Here is a 21,965-nt window from a genome sequence, read left to right as displayed (position 1 = left end):
GACATGGATGTGCCTCCGCAAAATTCAACGCTAGGTAAGCCAGCCTATAAGTCACAGAGAACACCTGGAGTGACAAATCCATCAAGCCAACTTAAAAGGAAGCAGATCAGCCCTGTGGATTCTGACTTAATACAACCAGGCTGACCTCACAAGGATCTCATACCCCATACTCTACTATGGGCCTAGCCCGTCACATCTGGTTACATTGGACATAACCTACCAAGGACAGATCTCCAGAGATTGACCCCCACTAGATACTCACAACAGGGGGCTAGAACTTTATGTAATGCCTTAACTACAGAACTATGTGGCAAGTATACCTCCCGATAGTGCCCTCCGGCACTGTTGACAAGATGACTGTATGTATATCTAAACTGTTTAAGGTTGATGTTTTTATCCTTTGTTTTGTCTTAGGCTTATACAAATTGCAGTTCCTCTTGCCTATTACACTTTAACAAAATATATAGGTAAAGAAAACTCCCATAGGACCACTTGCCTGATTTTAGAGGTCATTGAGCTAATTACCCACAGTTCTTGTTTATTTTATACTATTACCACTAGATGGATAAGGGCTAATAAGCTAGTATAATAACTAGACAAAGAACCCGATAGTTTGAATTACCGTTGTTACACACTCAGCATTAGTATGTGAATACACACTCTTGAAATGTTTAATCAAGGCATAGGAAATTACCTCCTAATTAGAAAGGTCTTCGATAACTGTATGACATGTACCTAAGTTATAACTAACCTTTAATTTTAATTAATTGTTATTGTTATGTATTTGTTGAGCTGAATATAAGACGCGCTATGTGAGTAGCCACCAGGCTTGTTAACCAGCCTCACCTGTTGAAAGTTTTTCAAGTTTATATATTCTTTTACTAAATACAATCACATATATACTATTGTCTGTGAAGCCGACAGACACTATCTACCATTGAGTTTTGTCCTCTACTTATAACCTACTTAGACATTACTCTCCCCTCCAAGTTCCCTCCTTTTTCCCTCCTTTTCCCCTCAACCTCCTCACATCTGCTATAAGTAAACACTGAGCATAAACTCCTATATTCATCCACCTCGCCTATAGATCCCACACAGTAAGAATGAACACTGTGACTATAGCAAGCCAAAATGTAAAAGGATTCCTATCTGCTGAAAAACGCTCTATAGCATACTTTGACTTTTATAAGAAGGGCATTGAGGTAGCCATGTTACAAGAAACACACTTTAAGAGACGAAATGAACCCCGCTTAGCTACACGCTACTTTGACAAACATTTCTTCAGCTCAGGGTTAAGTAGAAAAAATGGAGTATGCATATCAATCAAGCGCAATGTTCCCTTTGAATTAATGCAAAAACACTCAGACAAAGATGGGAGACTGTTAATTTTAGTAGGTTTGTGCTACGGCGCCTTAATCACCTTGGTCAATGTTTATGCCCCAAATAGACCCACACCCAGGTTCTATAAATCGGTCATAAATACCATTCTAGATGTTTCAAAAGGTCCCATCATCTTAGGAGGTGACCTCAACTTCACTATGCACCCTTCTCTAGATAACTCCACAGGGAAGTCATATCTCGGTAACAAAATTCTAAAAGCCAATTGTACGGCCTTATGCTCAATTTCCCTGTTCGATACCTGGAGAATAGCGCACCCCACACAAAGAGACTACACATTCTTTTCCCACCCACAACATTCTTACTCTAGACTGGACTACATTCTATGTAGCCAGACACTTTTAACTAACCTGATACAGTCTAGGATATCACACACTCCATGGTCCGACCATAGCATGGTTCTATCTACTTTCCAGTGGTCTACTAAACCGATAAACACTTTTAACTGGAGACTAGATGAAACCATCCTGACGAATCAGGAAACGCTGGAAAAACTAACAGAAGCGACTGACGAATTTTTTCTTAATAATAAACCTGCAGACACATCTGCAAGAAACAATTGGGAAACGTACAAATGTTATATTAGGGGTTTCCTAATAAAACATACAGCTAAAATACGCAAGAAGATGAAGGCCCAAGTAACATCTTTGACTGACACTTTAACCACAGCTGACAGGTTACATAAAACTGATCCGACCTCAACCCAAAAACTAGCAGATCTCGTCTCAGCCAGAGAAAGCCTAAATAAATTTTTAACTCAACAAGCCCACCTTAGGGCCTTAACTACTAAAGCCAAATTCTTTGCAGAAAGCAATAAAGCCGGGAGGCTTCTGGCGAGATCACTTAAAAAGCAAAAATATAATTCATTCATTAGATCTATTTCACACCCCTCTGGCAGGATGGTGAACAAACATGAAGAAATTGCCGAAACATTCGTATCCTACTACACTAAACTTTATAACATTAACCCCAACATAACCCAAGATTCTAGCAATAGTATAACGAGCTATCTTGCCACTTTAGAGACCCCTAGCATAACAGAGGATGATAGTCATGCCCTAGACGCCCCTATTACCACCCAAGAAATTCTCAATGCCATCAATGCACTCCCTAATGGAAAATCCCCTGGACCGGATGGGTTAACGGCTAAATTTTACCAACTATTCCGATCACAAATGTGTCCACCCCTGCATGCACTATTTACATCTATAGACAAAGGAGAAGCTTTTTCTAACTCCCTACTAGAAGCCACAATCACTGTAATCCCAAAGGCGGACAAGGTGGGCACCCTGGCGGGTAATTATAGACCCATATCTCTTTTAAATATAGATATAAAGATTTACGCAAAAATTTTGGCTAATCGCCTTAATATGATCCTACCAAAAATTATACATCCAGATCAAGTGGGATTTGTCAAGGGTAGAGAGGCTAAAGATAATACAATCCGAGTCCTGCATTCTTTACAAGCTTCGCATGATAACAAAACCCCCTTGGCGCTCTTATCAACTGACGCTGAAAAAGCCTTCGACAGGGTCAGCTGGCAATTCATGTGGGGGGCCCTGTCGAAGTTTGGCTTCTCTAAAACCTTTATCGATAGAATACAAGCGTTATACTCTACCCCACAAGCCAGAGTACGAGTAAACGGAACTATATCCCACTCCTTCCCAATTACCAATGGAACCCGCCAAGGGTGCCCACTGTCCCCACTATTGTTTGCTCTAACCATAGAGATCTTGGCTATTAAGATCAGAGATAACAAAGATATATTAGGCCTACCATTTAACCAAATTAATCAGAAATGTTTGCTATTTGCAGATGATGTGATTTTTACCTTACGATCCCCTTCTACCACTTTACCCGCCTTGTTACAAACCCTAAAAGAATATGGGCAGGTCTCTAACTTCTCCATTAATATGGAGAAGTCGGGAATCATGCTATTAAACTCCCCTAAAAGTGATATAGACTTTGTAACCCAGCAAACATCGTTCCAAATTGTTGATAAACTTAAATACCTAGGCCTACTGATCCCACACAATCACCAAGATTTATTTAGTATTAATTATCTAGGCCTCCAAAAATCAGTGAGTGCCCTGCTGGAGGGATGGCACAGACAGGGTCACCTATCGTGGATGGGTAGAATTAACACTGTGAAAATGATGATAATACCAAAATACCTATTTTTATTCCAGACGCTGCCGATGGCCCTGCCAGTCTCATTCCTAAAAACCCAACAAAATATGATCAACTCATTCATATGGTCCTACAAAAAACCCAGAGTTGCCCAACAGACACTATATATGCATAAAGAAGATGGTGGGCTCAACGTCCCAAATCTCCTAAACTACTATAGGGCTGTCCACTTATCCCGAGTGGTCTCGTGGTCCCATTCCGCTGACTCTGCCCTATGGATACAAATTGAAAGCTCTCTCCTGGAGATCAGATCCATGAGAGACGTGGCGTGGCTGCCCAAATCTCAAAGACCTCAGCTAGCATACCGGAATAACTATGTTAGAGCCACCTTAGAGGTGTGGGACTACGTGATAACACACTTTGTAGGCATATCCACTTCTGTTTCCCCTCTCTCCCCACTATTGAATAATCAGATTTTCTTACAGAATTCCTTTTTCTCCCATGTGAACAAAGAGGAACATTTACACAACCTACCTATTTACCTACTAGTGGAATCAGGGAGGATTAAGGATAGATCAAAACTACAAGAGGAACTAGGGCCACCTTTTCATAGCTGGTACTCATACCTTCAAATAAGACACGCGCTTTCAGAGAACGCATTTAAAGCTAATATATTTAGATCACTGACTACTTTTGAGAAGCTATGTATAAACCCCGAGTGCAAAAAAGCTCATTTATCGCTAACTTATAAATTGCTAAGACGCATTTCCTCGGATCAACACCCCTCTTTTATTATGAAATGGGAATCAGAGATGATAGATAACTTCACTGAAGAAGAGTGGAGAAATAGCTTCAGAATGACACACTCTGTCTCAACCTCCCTGTTCATATCTGAACTGAATTATAAAATACTCACCCGGTGGTACTTAACACCCCAGCGCCTTAGATATATTTACCCCACTGCTTCACCAACCTGTTGGAGACGCTGTGGAGAACTGGGGACAATGACCCACATTTGGTGGGGGTGTCCCCTCTTATCAGAATTCTGGCGAAATATAGAGAGGTGTACTAATAAAATTTTAGGCTTGGAAATCACCTTGAACTCTAGAATTGTATTGCTTAACATGATCCCACCAATATACTGCCTGTATCGCACGAAACTCCTCAAATTGATGTTAGCCTGCGCAAAGAGACTGATACCCAGACAGTGGAAGACGCAAAACATTCCAACACACACACAATGGGTAGTAGAAGTAGGACACGTACTGAAACTAGAAAAACAACATTATTATTATGTGGGAAAACGAGACCCTTTCAATGATATGTTCTTTATTTGGGAACAAGGCCTCTATAAACTAAAAGAAGACAGAGAAATCTAAAGCATAAAATAGAGATAATCTAGAACTCTACCTTCATTTCTGAACTCTACATACCCCTCTAGCACCCTACCTTTTCCTCCCCCCTGATCCTTTCCTCCCTCCCTCCCCCTCCCTACCCCACTGCCCTGTGTAAAGGAGACACTATTATAGGACAGCTTATCAACAACCAAAGATTGATTGTATTCTCTTTGAAATGTATGTTTTTCATGCCATTTTATTTTCAGGATATATCACAGCCTTCTATAAATATACCACTGATCATTAATTTTCTGAAATTGCAATTATACAATGTTTCAAATGTTGAATGTAAACTTACCTTTTTTTTTTTGTCATATGTATTGTGTTGAAACAAAAAATCAATAAAAACTATTGAATCAAAAAAAAAAAAAAAAAAAGTAAACTGGAAGAAATTCTCAATTGTATGTTCTGTCTGAATCACAAAATGTTTTGGGTGTCAGATCCCTTTAACTAAGCACAGGAGTCTGACATAGATGTGTGAGGTAGTTTATTAAATATACAGATTTCTGCTGGGCCAATTACAGGGGAAGTGAAAACAAATCTCACACACATTTGTCTCACACACACATTTGTCTCACACACATTTGTCTCACACACATTTGTCTCACACACATTTGTCTCACACACATTTGTCTCTCACACACACACACACATTTGTCTCACACACATTTGTCTCTCACACACACACACACATTTGTCTCTCACACACACACACATTTGTCTCACACACACACACACATTTGTCTCACACACACACACACATTTGTCTCACACACACACACATTTGTCTCACACACACACACACACATTTGTCTCACACACACACACACATTTGTCTCACACACACACACACACACACATTTGTCTCACACACACATGTCTCACACACACACATTTGTCTCTCACACACACATTTGTCTCACACACACACATTTGTCTCACACACACATTTGTCTCTCTCACACACACACACACACATATTTTTCTCTCTCACACAAACACATTTGTCTCACACACACACACACACACATTTGTCTCTCTCACACACACACACATTTGTCTCACACACATTTGTCTCTCTCACACACACACACACACATTTGTCTCTCTCTCACACACACACACACACATTTGTCTCTCTCACACACACATTTGTCTCTCTCACACACACACACACATTTGTCTCTCTCACACACACACACATTTGTCTCACACACACACACACATTTGTCTCTCTCACACACACACATTTGTCTCACACACACACACATTTGTCTCTCACACACACACATTTGTCTCACACACACACATTTGTCTCACACACACACACACATTTGTCTCACACACACACACACATTTGTCTCACACACACACACACACATTTGTCTCACACACACACATTTGTCTCTCACACACACATTTGTCTCACACACACACATTTGTCTCACACACACATTTGTCTCACACACACATTTGTCTCTCTCACACACACACACACACACACATATTTTTCTCTCTCACACAAACACATTTGTCTCACACACACACACACACACATTTGTCTCTCTCACACACACACACATTTGTCTCACACACATTTGTCTCTCTCACACACACATTTGTCTCTCTCACACACACACACACACACATTTGTCTCTCTCACACACACACACACACTTGTCTCTCTCACACACACATTTGTCTCTCTCACACACACACACACACACATTTGTCTCTCTCACACACACACATTTGTCTCACACACACACACACACACACACACACATTTGTCTCTCTCACACACACACATTTGTCTCACACACACACACATTTGTCTCTCTCACACACACACATTTGTCTCTCTCACACACACACATTTGTCTCTCACACACACACACATTTGTCTCTCACACACACACACACACACATTTGTCTCTCACACACATTTGTCTCTCACACACACACACATTTGTCTCTCACACACACACACATTTGTCTCTCTCACACACACACATTTGTCTCTCTCACACACACATTTGTCTCTCTCACACACACATTTGTCTCTCTCACACACACATTTGTCTCTCTCACACACACATTTGTCTCTCTCACACACACATTTGTCTCTCTCACACACACATTTGTCTCTCTCACACACACACACACTTGTCTCTCTCACACACACACACACACATTTGTCTCTCACACACACATTTGTCTCTCACACACACACACATTTGTCACACACACACACATTTGTCTCACACACACACATTTGTCTCACACACACACATTTGTCTCTCACACACACACATTTGTCTCTCTCACACACACATTTGTCTCTCACACACACATTTGTCTCTCACACACACACACACATTTGTCTCTCTCACACACACACACACATTTGTCTCTCACACACACACACACATTTGTCTCTCACACACACATTTGTCTCTCACACACACACACACTTGTCTCACACACACACACACTTGTCTCTCACACACACACACACATTTGCCTCACACACACACACACACACATTTGTCTCACACATTTGTCTCACACACACACACATTTGTCTCTCACACACACATTTGTCTCTCTCACACACACACATTTGTCTCTCTCACACACATTTGTCTCTCACACACACATTTGTCTCTCACACACACATTTGTCTCACACACACACATTTGTCTCACACACACATTTGTCTCTCTCTCACACACACACACACATATTTTTCTCTCTCACACAAACACATTTGTCTCACACACACACACACACATTTGTCTCTCTCACACACACACACATTTGTCTCACACACATTTGTCTCTCTCACACACACACACACACACACATTTGTCTCTCTCACACACACACACACATTTGTCTCTCTCACACACACATTTGTCTCTCTCACACACACATTTGTCTCTCTCACACACACACACACATTTGTCTCTCTCACGCACACACATTTGTCTCACACACACACACACACACACATTTGTCTCTCTCACACACACACATTTGTCTCACACACACACACATTTGTCTCTCTCACACACACACATTTGTCTCTCTCACACACACACATTTGTCTCTCACACACACACACACATTTGTCTCTCACACACACACACACACATTTGTCTCTCACACACACATTTGTCTCTCTCACACACATTTGTCTCTCTCTCACACACACACACACATTTGTCTCTCACACACACACACATTTGTCTCTCACACACACACACATTTGTCTCTCTCACACACACACATTTGTCTCTCTCACACACACACATTTGTCTCTCTCACACACACATTTGTCTCTCTCACACACACATTTGTCTCTCTCACACACACATTTGTCTCTCTCACACACACACACACTTGTCTCTCTCACACACACACACACACACACATTTGTCTCTCACACACACATACATTTGTCACACACACACACATTTGTCTCACACACACACATTTGTCTCACACACACACACACACATTTGTCTCTCACACACACACATTTGTCTCTCACACACACACATTTGTCTCTCTCACACACACATTTGTCTCTCACACACACATTTGTCTCTCACACACACACACACACATTTGTCTCTCACACACACATTTGTCTCTCTCACACACACACACACACACATTTGTCTCTCACACACACACACATTTGTCTCTCACACACACACACATTTGTCTCTCACACACACACTTGTCTCTCACACACACACACACTTGTCTCTCTCACACACACACACATTTGTCTCACACACACACACACACACACACATTTGTCTCACACATTTGTCTCACACACACACACATTTGTCTCTCACACACACATTTGTCTCTCTCACACACACACATTTGTCTCTCTCACACACATTTGTCTCTCTCACACACACATTTGTCTCTCACACACACACATTTGTCTCTCACACACACACATTTGTCTCTCACACACACACATTTGTCTCTCACACACACACATTTGTCTCTCACACACACATTTGTCTCTCTCACACACACACATTTGTCTCTCTCACACACATTTGTCTCTCTCTCACCATTATCTAAAAGTTAAGTGTAACCAACTCTCAGTATCATTAACACCTGACATGAAATTTTGCTGCATTTTTTAAAAAAATATGCCCTGTGCCTGCATTAGTTAAAGGGACAGTAAAGTCAAAATTAACCTTAAATGGATTGGATACAGCATGATGTTTAAACAACTTTCCTATTTACTTATATAATCAATTTTGCTTACTTCTCCCTTGTTGAAGAGTAAATCCTCAGGAGCGTGCACGTGTCTTTAGCCATCTGGCAGCAGGGTTTGAGACATTGTTTATAGCTATCTTATACATAGTTCCAAACACTTCTGCCATTAAGTGCTAAAGACAGGTGCACGCTCCTGAGCTCCTATCAGCCTACTTAGGTTTACTCTTCAACAAATGATAGCAAGAGGACAAAACAAACTTTATAATTAAAGTAAATTGGAAAGTTGTTTTAATATTGCATACTCTTATCTGACTCATGAAAGTTTTTAATGTTGACTTTACTGTACCTTTAACAGCTAATAAGCACAGTTAATAAATAAAATACATCGCTCCAATGGCTCTTACCTGAAATAAATGAGTAAAACTGAGAATGATATTTTTTTCTTTTTTTAAACAGAATCAGTAACTTATACAACAGCGGCTAAACTAACAGTAATCTGTGTTACATTAATAGGTAAAACAGCTTAAACAATGTTACCACAGTCCTGTTATGCTGCGTTATAGAATAATGTAGATTATAGAAAACATTTAATAACTCACAGAAGATTTTATTTATTTAGTGAAACTGGAAAATAACAAAATGATCTTTTAAATCTAAATCACAGTAATTTCTGTTTTAGTTCCAAGATCCTCAGTAAATCTTACAAGGTGAGAATACATCATCCTCTGTGTGATCGGCCATAATCTAAACACTCCCCAGTACAGCAATAAAGGTGTCTCCCCCTAATCCTGTAACTCTCCCCAGTACCACAATAAAGATGTCTCCCCTTCATCCTGTAACTCTCCCCAGTACCACAATAAAGATGTCTCTCCTTCATCCTGTAACTCTCCTCAGTACCACAATAAAGATGTCTCCCCTTCATCCTGTAACTCTCCCCAATACCACAATAAAGATGTCTCCCCTTCATCCTGTAACTCTCCTCAGTACCACAATAAAGATGTCTCCCCTTCATTCTGTAACTCTCCCCAGTACCACAATAAAGATGTCTCCCCTTCATCCTGTAACTCTCCCCAGTACCACAATAAAGATGTCTCCCCTTCATCCTGTAACTCTCCCCAGTACCACAATAAAGATGTCTCCCCTTCATCCTGTAACTCTCCCCAGTACCACAATAAAGATGTCTCCCCTTCATCCTGTAACTCTCCCCAGTACCACAATAAAGATGTCTCCCCTTCATCCTGTAACTCTCCTCAGTACCATAATACAGGTGTCTCCCCTTCATCCTGTAACTCTCCTCAGTACCATAATAAAGATGTCTCCTCTTCATCCTGTAACTCTCCCCAGTACCACAATAAAGATGTCTCCCCCTTCATCCTGTATCTCTTCCAGTACCACAATAAAGATGTCTCCCCTTCATCCTGTAACTCTCACCAGTATCACAATAAAGATGTCTCCCCTTCATCCTGTAACTCTCCCCAGTACCACAATAAACGTGTCTCCCCTTCATCCTGTAACTCTCCTCAGTACCACAATAAAGGTGTCTCCCCTTCATCCTAATAAAGATAAATTAAACTATTGTTTACATAAAATTATATTTATTTTAAAACCCTTTTAAAAATTGGTATAGAGCTCTAGTACCATTAAAACAATTTATGGAAAGTGTACAGTTTTATAATATGCACAGTGCAATAAAAACAATGTTCAAGAATATTATATAAAAAAACAATTTCTCTGATTAGGAAATAGTGTATATAAACGTGTGAGTTGACCAATATATTTTGGATACAGTCCCGTATTTCTTGTGCTCAAAAAGCCTTGTGTGTTTCTCTTAAATTCTGGAGAAAATTTGAGTAATCTGGCTTACGGCACACTCTGTGTTTTATAGAGTTAAATTGGGCATATGTGTACTCACGTTTTTTGTCCAGAGAATTATGTTTCTCAAATAGGCTTATAAATGCAGTTAAAGAGGCATAAAATCGGTTGGGAATAAGATGAATACCTTTTTCGCGGTTAAATGGATACTATTTAAGTATCTTTCTTATTACGCAGTAGCTGTGTTGACACAAATGGTTACAAATGTTCTCGTTATTTGTGTTATCAAAAAAAGGTTCAGATGGTTGCAATGTCTCTTTAGGATGATTACAATGTCTTTTAAGATAGATCTTAAAATGTGTACCTCCTTGAGGTTTACTGAGATTTCAATTTAGCCGATGTCCTGGTGTCCGTTGAATAGCTGAGGCTATCTCTTTGGATAAGGTGAAACTGTATGTCTCCTTGAGGCTTGCTGGAGTTTCAGTGTAGATGGATCAAAGTCCAGGTGTCCGTTGGTCTCTGAGACTGTTTACCCTATTATATGTTTCAGAGCTTTTATACACTCTTTCAGGGTTTGCAGGAGTCTCTAAGAGGCTTGTAGATGTGGTGTCTTGGACGGCTGTGATCCGTGAAAAAGATTGCTGCTTTGGAAATTTTGAAGGCTGGAAGCTTTTTGCCTTAGATGTCTGTAGGCGTCTCAGGTTGCTTAGTGTTCCAGATTTCGTCTGATGCGCTAAAGAAGTCCAAGCGCTGACAGTATTTGTTCGGCGTTTTTTTGCCAATTTTTAAGAGTACCCACAGTGTGGGCAATTGTGTGAATGAAGGTACACACTCAGGAGGGCAGATCTACGCGTTTCGGCGGGTGCCTTTATCAAGATGCCCTGAGAGTGTTCGCGGTCTTATTTAAAAAGGGAACAAAACCCTCAAAGATAATGAACAAAAATTCAAACGCACAAATTTAAAGGCCACCTCAACATTCTATCCTACAAGTGAAAAAAGTGAAGATATAAAACTTTTTGAGAAAATGGTCAAACAAGACATAGATAAATTAGATCAAAATAAATATATAAACTGGAATATGACACAAAAAGAACTAAAAATAATAAAAGATCTAAAAAATAATAAAGATGTCACCATAAAGCAAGCTGACAAGGGCGGAGGAATTGTCCTTATGGACACATCTTTCTATCTAGAGGAATCATACAGACTCTTACACGACCAAACAACATATAAAAAACTTAAGTTTAATCCTATAAAAAAAACAAATAAGAAAATTACAAGTCTTTCTTACACAAGCATTAGATTCAGGAGTACTTACAAAAAATGAATTTGATTTTCTAAACATTAATAATCCCATTTCTCCAACCTTTTATATACTTCCTAAAATCCATAAAAACTTGACAAAAACCCCCGGACGACCCATTATATCTGGTATAGGATCCCTTACATCTACCATTTCCCAATATGTCGACTTCTTTTTACAGACTTATGTTTCTCAGTTACCCTCCTACCTTAAAGATTCCACCCAATTACTCAATATTCTAAAAGATTTATCCTGGGAAGAAAACTTCCTTCTAGTTACATGCGACGTTAACTCCCTCTATACAAACATTGATCACCAAAAAGGACTAAAAGCTATTACATTTTTTCTAGACAAAGATCCTAATCTAAATAAGGAACAAAATAAATTTATATTGGACTGTATTAATTTCATATTATATAACAACTCATTCCTATTTAATGAAGAAATATATCTACAACATAAAGGGACTGCTATGGGCACAAGGTTCGCCCCTAGTTACGCTAACTTATTTATGGGTTTTTTTTAGTACCATCACATCAACTCTAGCCCATGGGGGGCGAACCTTGTGCTCTATTATCGCTATATAGATGACCTATTTATAGTCTGGAAAGGTGAACCAGAACTTTTAGAACTATTTCTAGAAGATATAAATAATACATTAGGCCTTAGTTTCACCCATGAATATAGTACACACATCATTCATTATTTAGATATAGAAATAGAAATTAAAGATATGATGATTACAACAAAAACAGTCTTCAAAAAAACTGATGCAAACAACTATATACATAACAATAGCTGTCATTTAAATAAATGGAAAACAAACATCCCTAAAAACCAATTTATCAGAATTAGGAAGAACTGTTCAGATGTTAACCAATACTCTATACAATCTGAAACATTAAAACAAAGGTTCATTGAAAAAAGATATAATACCCAATTTTTGGAAAACACTAAATTAGAAGTAAAAGAAATGAACAGAGACCAGATACTTAAACCTAAACAAAAATTAGAACTTAGTCCAAGAACAAGCGATCCCTTATTTATACCTTTTTATAATGCAATTTAATTCACAACACCATGAAATTATGAAAATCTTAAACAAACATTGGCACTACATAAAACAGGACCAAATTTTAGGACATAGATTAAAAAACAAACCCGATATCATTTTTAAGAAAGCAAAAAATGTAAAAAACATCCTATCACCTAGTGAATTCAAAAAGAAAGAAACTTGCAACTCCAATACAATTGATCTTAAAAAAGAAAAAGTTGAGGGTTTTTTTCCCTGCATATCCTGCAAGTCATGCAAACACAGTAGCAAGATTAAAACTATAAAATCAAATAATAACAACCAATATATCAATATTAAAGAAATCATCCGTTGCTCAGATAAAAACGTCATTTATTGCATTCAATGTTTATGTGGTCATCAATACTTTGGTCAAACTAGCCGTATGTTTAGGGAGCACCTTTACCATATCGAACATTTTACAGAATGCCATAATGGCAATATCCACCACATGAAATTTTGGGGAGTCAAAAAAGTATTCCTCAATCCAAGAGGGGGAAACCTAGAAAATCTCCTACTTAGAAAAGAAGCAGAATATATCTACTCTTAAGACTTTATATCCCCATGGACTAAACATGGAGTTTGATCTAAATTTTCTGATCTAAACTTAAACCCAATAATGACGTCAGTAAAATCAACAAAAATTGACATTATTGGTCAGATACAGTAGAACGAATTTAACATCACTAATAATAATACTTCAATAACATCAGTTAGCAAATAGTCATATATACATCCAACATTTATATTACTTTTAAAATAGATCAAATACATACAATTAGTAAATAGAACTCCCTTGCCAACATATAAAGTATAACATATACTTTCAAAATAATTCTTACACAAAATCTCAAAATAATAGATTATAAAGACGTTTAACGAGACTAAGTTATCACATACTTCATATCTATACTCCAATTAATAGCAATAATTAGTGTATATATATATATATATATATATATATATATATTTTTTTTTTTTTTTTTTTTTTTTTTTCTAAAAGCACACAGAACTGAGATTATTTTTAGGTCACATTAAGATCTAGTCCAATATTGATGTTCAAAAATTGTTGATATAAACGGGGGGCGCACATACATCATAGAATTGAAATTGAACACTTAAATATACTTTCGAAATTTCCTTTATTATTATTATTTACCATGAACTTACATACCACAAATAAATTGTATAAATTGTAAAAGTTTTTTCATCTTGATTTATGCACACTTATTGTATATATTAACTTCACAATTGTGCTGATTGACCAGCAAAAACCTATTGTATATCCTAACTTCACGAGCTGATTGGCTAACAAAAAATTCCAAATCAACCAATTAGGACACACTCACCCCTTTTTTAAATAAGACCGCGAACACTCTCAGGGCATCTTGATAAAGGCACCCGCCGAAACGCGTAGATCTGCCCTCCTGAGTGTGTACCTTCATTCACACAATTGCCCACACTGTGGGTACTCTTAAAAATTGGCAAAAAAATGCCGAACAAATACTGTCAGCGCTCGGACTTCTTTAGCGCATCAGACGAAATCTGGAACACTAAGCAACCTGAGACGCCTACAGACATCTAAGGCAAAAAGCTTCCAGCCTTCAAAATTTCCAAAGCAGCAATCTTTTTCACGGATCATAGCCGTCCAAGACACCACATCTACAAGCCTCTTAGAGACTCCTGCAAACCCTGAAAGAGTGTATAAAAGCTCTGAAACATATAATAGGGTAAACAGTCTCAGAGACCAACGGACACCTGGACTTTGATCCATCTACACAAACTCCAGCAAGCCTCAAGGTGGCATACAGTTTCACCTTATCCAAAGAGATAGCCTCAGCTATTCAACGGACACCAGGACATCGGCTAAATTGAAATCTCAGTAAACCTCAAGGAGGTACACATTTTAAGATCTATCTTAAAAGACATTGTAATCATCCTAAAGAGACATTGCAACCATCGGAACCTTTTTTTGATAACACAAATAACGAGAACATTTGTAACCATTTGTGTCAACACAGCTACTGCGTGATAAGAAAGATACTTAAATAGTATCCATTTAACCGCAAAAAAGGTATTCATCTTATTCCCAACCGATTTTATGCCTCTTTAACGGCATTTATAAGCCTATTTGAGAAACATAATTCTCTGGACAAAAAACGTGAGTACACATATGCCCAATTTAACTCTATAAAACACAGAGTGTGCCGTAAGCCAGATTACTCAAATTTTCTCCAGAATTTAAGAGAAACACACAAGGCTTTTTGAGCACAAGAAATACGGGACTGTATCCAAAATATATTGGTCAACTCACACGTTTATATACACTATTTCCTAATCAGAGAAATTGTTTTTTTATATAATATTCTTGAACATTGTTTTTATTGCACTGTGCATATTATAAAACTGTACACTTTCCATAAATTGTTTTAATGGTACTAGAGCTCTATACCAATTTTTAAAAGGGTTTTAAAATAAATATAATTTTATGTAATCAATAGTTTAATTTATCTTTATTAGGTACAAACAAAACTGTGGTACAATTCACAACATAAGCTCCCCTCACCCTGGTTATTATATATCACATCTATAGATAGCCGTTTGAAGGAACTACTGTCATTTTTGTAGGGTTTAGAGCGTGGTAAATAAGTTTCAAAACAAATTATATTTTTAGGTGCACTCACTCTAGACTTGTTTTTTCATATCCCCTTCATCCTGTAACTCTCCCCAGTACCACAATAAAGATGTCTCCCTTCATCCTGTAACTCTCCTCAGTACCACAATAAAGGTGTCTTCCCCTTCATCCTGTAAATCTCCCCAGTACCACAATAAAGATGTCTCCCCTTCATCCTGTAACTCTCCCCAGTACCACAATAAAGGTGTCTCCCCTTCATCCTGTAACTCTCCCCAGTACCTCTCCCCAGTACCACAATAAAGGTGTCTCCCCTTCATCCTGTAACTCTCCCAGTACCACAATAAAGGTGTCTCCCCTTCATCCTGTAACTCTCCCAGTACCACAATAAAGATGTCTCCCCTTCATCCTGTAACTCTCCCAGTACCACAATAAAGGTGTCTCCCCTTCATCCTGTAACTCTCCTCAGTACCACAATAAAGATGTCTCCCCTTCATCCTGTACCTCTCCCCAGTACCACAATAAAGATGTCTCCCCTTCATCCTGTAACTCTCCCAGTACCACAATAAAGATGTCTCCCCTTCATCCTGTAAAGCTCCCCAGTACCACAATAAAGATGTCTCCCCTTCATCCTGCAACTCTCCCCAGTACCACAATAAAGATGTCTCCCCTTCATCCTGTAACGCTCCCCAGTACCACAATAAAGATGTCTCCCCTTCATCCTGTACCTCTCCCCAGTACCACAATAAAGATGTCTCCCCTTCATCCTGTAACTCTCCCAGTACCACAATAAAGATGTCTCCCCTTCATCCTGTAACGCTCCCCAGTACCACAATAAAGATGTCTCCCCTTCATCCTGTAACTCTCCCAGTACCACAATAAAGATGTCTCCCCTTCATCCTGTAACGCTCCCCAGTACCACAATAAAGATGTCTCCCCTTCATCCTGCAACTCTCCCCAGTACCACAATAAAGATGTCTCCCCTTCATCCTGTAACTCTCCCAGTACTATAATAAAGATGTCTCCCCTTTATCCTGTAACTCTCCCAGTACCACAATAAAGATGTCTCCCCTTCATCCTGTAACTCTCCCCAGTACCACAATAAAGGTGTCTCCCCTTCATCCTGTAACTCTCCCAGTACCACAATAAAGGTGTCTCCCCTTCATCCTGTAACTCTCCCAGTACCACAATAAAGGTGTCTCCCCCTTTATCCTGTAATGTGGTAAAGATGGAGTAATCTAATTATGTTAATCCTCCCAGAGGATGATGGGATATCACCTGCTAATTACACACAATGTAACAGACAAAAAAATAGAAAAAAAAATCTCTCATTTGAATCTTTGTTATGAGATAAATATTCACCTCTATAATGAAATTCTTCAGAAGTTCCAGCAAAATGAATCAAGTAAAAACGGAGGAATACAATTTATATTATTTAAATACAAAAAAAGCACTAATACATTTATACTTGTATATAACACAAATACCATCTATTTCATCAGAGCATTTTATATAAAACACAATATTTATTTTACTGTGTATTTAATACCTACAGATGAGTTAAACACATAGTTACACCCTGCAGTGCCCCTGTACCCTCAGATAAAGACACGTTAGTACAATGATAATATAATTATAGTATTTTATATTAGATCACAATATTTATTTTACTGTGTATTTAATACCTACAGATGAGTTAAACACATAGTTACACCCTGCAGTGCTCCTGTACCCTCAGATAAAGACACGTTAGTACAATGATAATATAATTATAGTATTTTATATTAGATCACAATATTTATATTACTGTGTATTTAATACCTACAGATGAGTTAAACACATAGTTACACCCTGCAGTGCTCCTGTACCCTCAGATAAAGACACGTTAGTACAATGATAATATAATTATAGTATTTTATATTAGATCACAATATTTATATTACTGTGTATTTATTACCTACAGATGAGTTAAACACATAGTTACACCCTGCAGTGCCCCTGTACCCTCAGATAAAGACAAGTTAGTACAATGATAATATAATTATAGTATTTTATATTAGATCACAATATTTATTTTACTGTGCATTTAATGCCTACAGATGAGTTAAACACTTAGGCCTAGATTTGGAGTTTGGCGGTAAAAGGGCTGTTAACGCTCCGCGGGCTTTTTTCTGGCCGCACCATAAAATTAACTCTGGTATCGAGAGTTCAAACAAATGCTGGGTTATGCTCCAAAAAAGGAGCGTAGAGCATTTTTACCGCAAATGCAACTCTCGATACCAGAGTTGCTTACGGACGCGGCCGGCCTCAAAAACGTGCTCGTGCACGATTCTCCCATAGGAAACAATGGGGCTGTTTGAGCTGAAAAAAAACCTAACACCTGCAAAAAAGCAGCGTTCAGCTCCTAACGCAGCCCCATTGTTTCCTATGGGGAAACACTTCCTACGTCTGCACCTAACACCCTAACATGAACCCCGAGTCTAAACACCCCTAACCTTACACTTATTAACCCCTAATCTGCCGCCCCCGCTATCGCTGACCCCTGCATATTTTTTTTAACCCCTAATCTGCCGCTCCGTAAACCGCCGCAACCTACGTTATCCCTATGTACCCCTAATCTGCTGCCCTAACATCGCCGACCCCTATATTATATTTATTAACCCCTAATCTGCCCCCCACAACGTCGCCGACACCTGCCTACACTTATTAACCCCTAATCTGCCGAGCGGACCTGAGCGCTACTATAATAAAGTTATTAACCCCTAACCCGCCTCACTAACCCTATCATAAATAGTATTAACCCCTAATCTGCCCTCCCTAACATCGCCGACACCTACCTTCAATTATTAACCCCTAATCTGCCGACCGGAGCTCACCGCTATTCTAATAAATGTATTAACCCCTAAAGCTAAGTCTAACCCTAACACTAACACCCCCCTAAGTTAAATATAATTTACATCTAACGAAATAAATTAACTCTTATTAAATAAATGATTCCTATTTAAAGCTAAATACTTACCTGTAAAATAAATCCTAATATAGCTACAATATAAATTATAATTATATTATAGCTATTTTAGGATTAATATTTATTTTACAGGCAACTTTGTAATTATTTTAACCAGGTACAATAGCTATTAAATAGTTAAGAACTATTTAATAGTTACCTAGTTAAAATAATAACAAATTTACCTGTAAAATAAATCCTAACCTAAGTTATAATTAAACCTAACACTACCCTATCAATAAAATAATTAAATAAACTACCTACAATTACCTACAATTAACCTAACACTACACTATCAATAAATTAATTAAACACAATTCCTACAAATAAATACAATTAAATAAACTAGCTAAAGTACAAAAAATAAAAAATAACTAAGTTACAGAAAATAAAAAAATATTTACAAACATAAGAAAAATATTACAACAATTTTAAACTAATTACACCTACTCTAAGCCCCCTAATAAAATAACAAAGCCCCCCAAAATAAAAAATTCCCTACCCTATTCTAAATTAAAAAAGTTACAAGCTCTTTTACCTTACCAGCCCTGAACAGGGCCCTTTGCGGGGCATGCCCCAAGAAGTTCAGCTCTTTTGCCTGTAAAAAAAAACATACAATACCCCCCCCAACATTACAACCCACCACCCACATACCCCTAATCTAACCCAAACCCCCCTTAAATAAACCTAACACTAATCCCCTGAAAATCTTCCTACCTTGTCTTCACCATCCAGGTATCACCGATCCGTCCTGGCTCCAAGATCTTCATCCAACCCAAGCGGGGGTTGGCGATCCATAATCCGGTGCTGAAGAGGTCCAGAAGAGGCTCCAAAGTCTTCCTCCTATCCGGCAAGAAGAGGACATCCGGACCGGCAAACATCTTCTCCAAGCGGCATCTTCGATCTTCTTCCATCCGGAGCGAAGCGGCAGGATCCTGAAGACCTCCAGCGCGGAACATCCATCCGGACCGACGACTGAACGACGAATGACTGTTCCTTTAAGGGACGTCATCCAAGATGGCGTCCCTCGAATTCCGATTGGCTGATAGGATTCTATCAGCCAATCGGAATTAAGGTAGGAATTTTCTGATTGGCTGATGGAATCAGCCAATCAGAATCAAGTTCAATCCGATTGGCTGATCCAATCAGCCAATCAGATTGAGCTCGCATTCTATTGGCTGTTCCGATCAGCCAATAGAATGCGAGCTCAATCTGATTTGCTGATTGGATCGGCCAATCGGATTGAACTAGATTCTGATTGGCTGATTCCATCAGCCAATCAGAAAATTCCTACCTTAATTCCGATTGGCTGATAGAATCCTATCAGCCAATCGGAATTCGAGGGACGCCATCTTGGATGACGTCCCTTAAAGGAACAGTCATTCGTCGTTCAGTCGTCGGTCCGGATGGATGTTCCGCGCTGGAGGTCTTCAGGATCCTGCCGCTTCGCTCCGGATGGAAGAAGATCGAAGATGCCGCTTGGAGAAGATGTTTGCCGGTCCGGATGTCCTCTTCTTGCCGGATAGGAGGAAGACTTTGGAGCCTCTTCTGGACCTCTTCAGCACCGGATTATGGATCGCCAACCCCCGCTTGGGTTGGATGAAGATCTTGGAGCCAGGACGGATCGGTGATACCTGGATGGTGAAGACAAGGTAGGAAGATCTTCAGGGGATTAGTGTTAGGTTTATTTAAGGGGGGTTTGGGTTAGATTAGGGGTATGTGGGTGGTGGGTTGTAATGTTGGGGGGGGTATTGTATGTTTTTTTTTACAGGCAAAAGAGCTGAACTTCTTGGGGCATGCCCCGCAAAGGGCCCTGTTCAGGGCTGGTAAGGTAAAAGAGCTTGTAACTTTTTTAATTTAGAATAGGGTAGGGAATTTTTTATTTTGGGGGGCTTTGTTATTTTATTAGGGGGCTTAGAGTAGGTGTAATTAGTTTAAAATTGTTGTAATATTTTTCTTATGTTTGTAAATATTTTTTTATTTTCTGTAACTTAGTTATTTTTTATTTTTTGTACTTTAGCTAGTTTATGTAATTGTAGTTATTTGTAGCAATTGTATTTAATTTATTTATTGATAGTGTAGTGTTAGGTTAATTGTAGGTAATTGTAGGTAGTTTATTTAATTAATTTATTGATAGGGTAGTGTTAGGTTTAATTATATCTTAGGTTAGGATTTATTTTACAGGTAAATTTGTTATTATTTTAACTAGGTAACTATTAAATAGTTCTTAACTATTTAATAGCTATTGTACCTGGTTAAAATAATTACAAAGTTGCCTGTAAAATAAATATTAATCCTAAAATAGCTATAATATAATTATAATTTATATTGTAGCTATATTAGGATTTATTTTACAGGTAAGTATTTAGCTTTAAATAGGAATCATTTATTTAATAAGAGTTAATTTATTTCGTTAGATGTAAATTATATTTAACTTAGGGGGGTGTTAGTGTTAGGGTTAGACTTAGCTTTAGGGGTTAATCCATTTATTAGAATAGCGGTGAGCTCCGATCGGAAGATTAGGGGTTAATAATTGAAGGTAGGTGTCGGCGATGTTAGGGAGGGCAGATTAGGGGTTAATACTATTTATTATAGGGTTAGTGAGGCGGGTTAGGGGTTAATAACTTTATTATAGTAGCGCTCAGGTCCGCTCGGCAGATTAGGAGTTAATAAGTGTAGGCAGGTGTCGGCGACGTTGTGGGGGGCAGATTAGGGGTTAATAAATATAATATAGGGGTCGGCGGTGTTAGGGGTAGCAGATTAGGGGTACATAGGGATAACGTAGGTGGCGGCGCTTTGCGGTCGGAAGATTAGGGGTTAATTATTTTAAGTAGCTGGCGGCGATGTTGTGGGGGGCAGGTTAGGGGTTAATAAATATAATACAGGGGTCGGCGGGGTTAGGGGCAGCAGATTAGGGGTACATAAGTATAACGTAGGTGGCGGTCGGCAGATTAGGGGTT

The 21,965-nt window shown here is 38.6% G+C and overlaps 1 protein-coding gene across 1 annotated transcript in view; it reads left to right on the top strand.

The window, feature by feature from the left end:
- LOC128667037 (H-2 class I histocompatibility antigen, Q9 alpha chain) overlaps positions 1 to 21,965 on the top strand; it is a gene marked incomplete in the record, with an annotated part of 303,896 nt that overhangs the window by 37,037 nt on the left and 244,894 nt on the right.

Source organism: Bombina bombina, chromosome 7 (assembly GCF_027579735.1).
Source record: "Bombina bombina isolate aBomBom1 chromosome 7, aBomBom1.pri, whole genome shotgun sequence".
In the NCBI taxonomy this organism is placed as follows: Eukaryota; Metazoa; Chordata; class Amphibia; order Anura; family Bombinatoridae; genus Bombina; species Bombina bombina.
The sequence above is the reverse complement of the archived record's forward strand: the minus strand, read 5'-3'. Positions and strand labels throughout refer to the sequence as shown.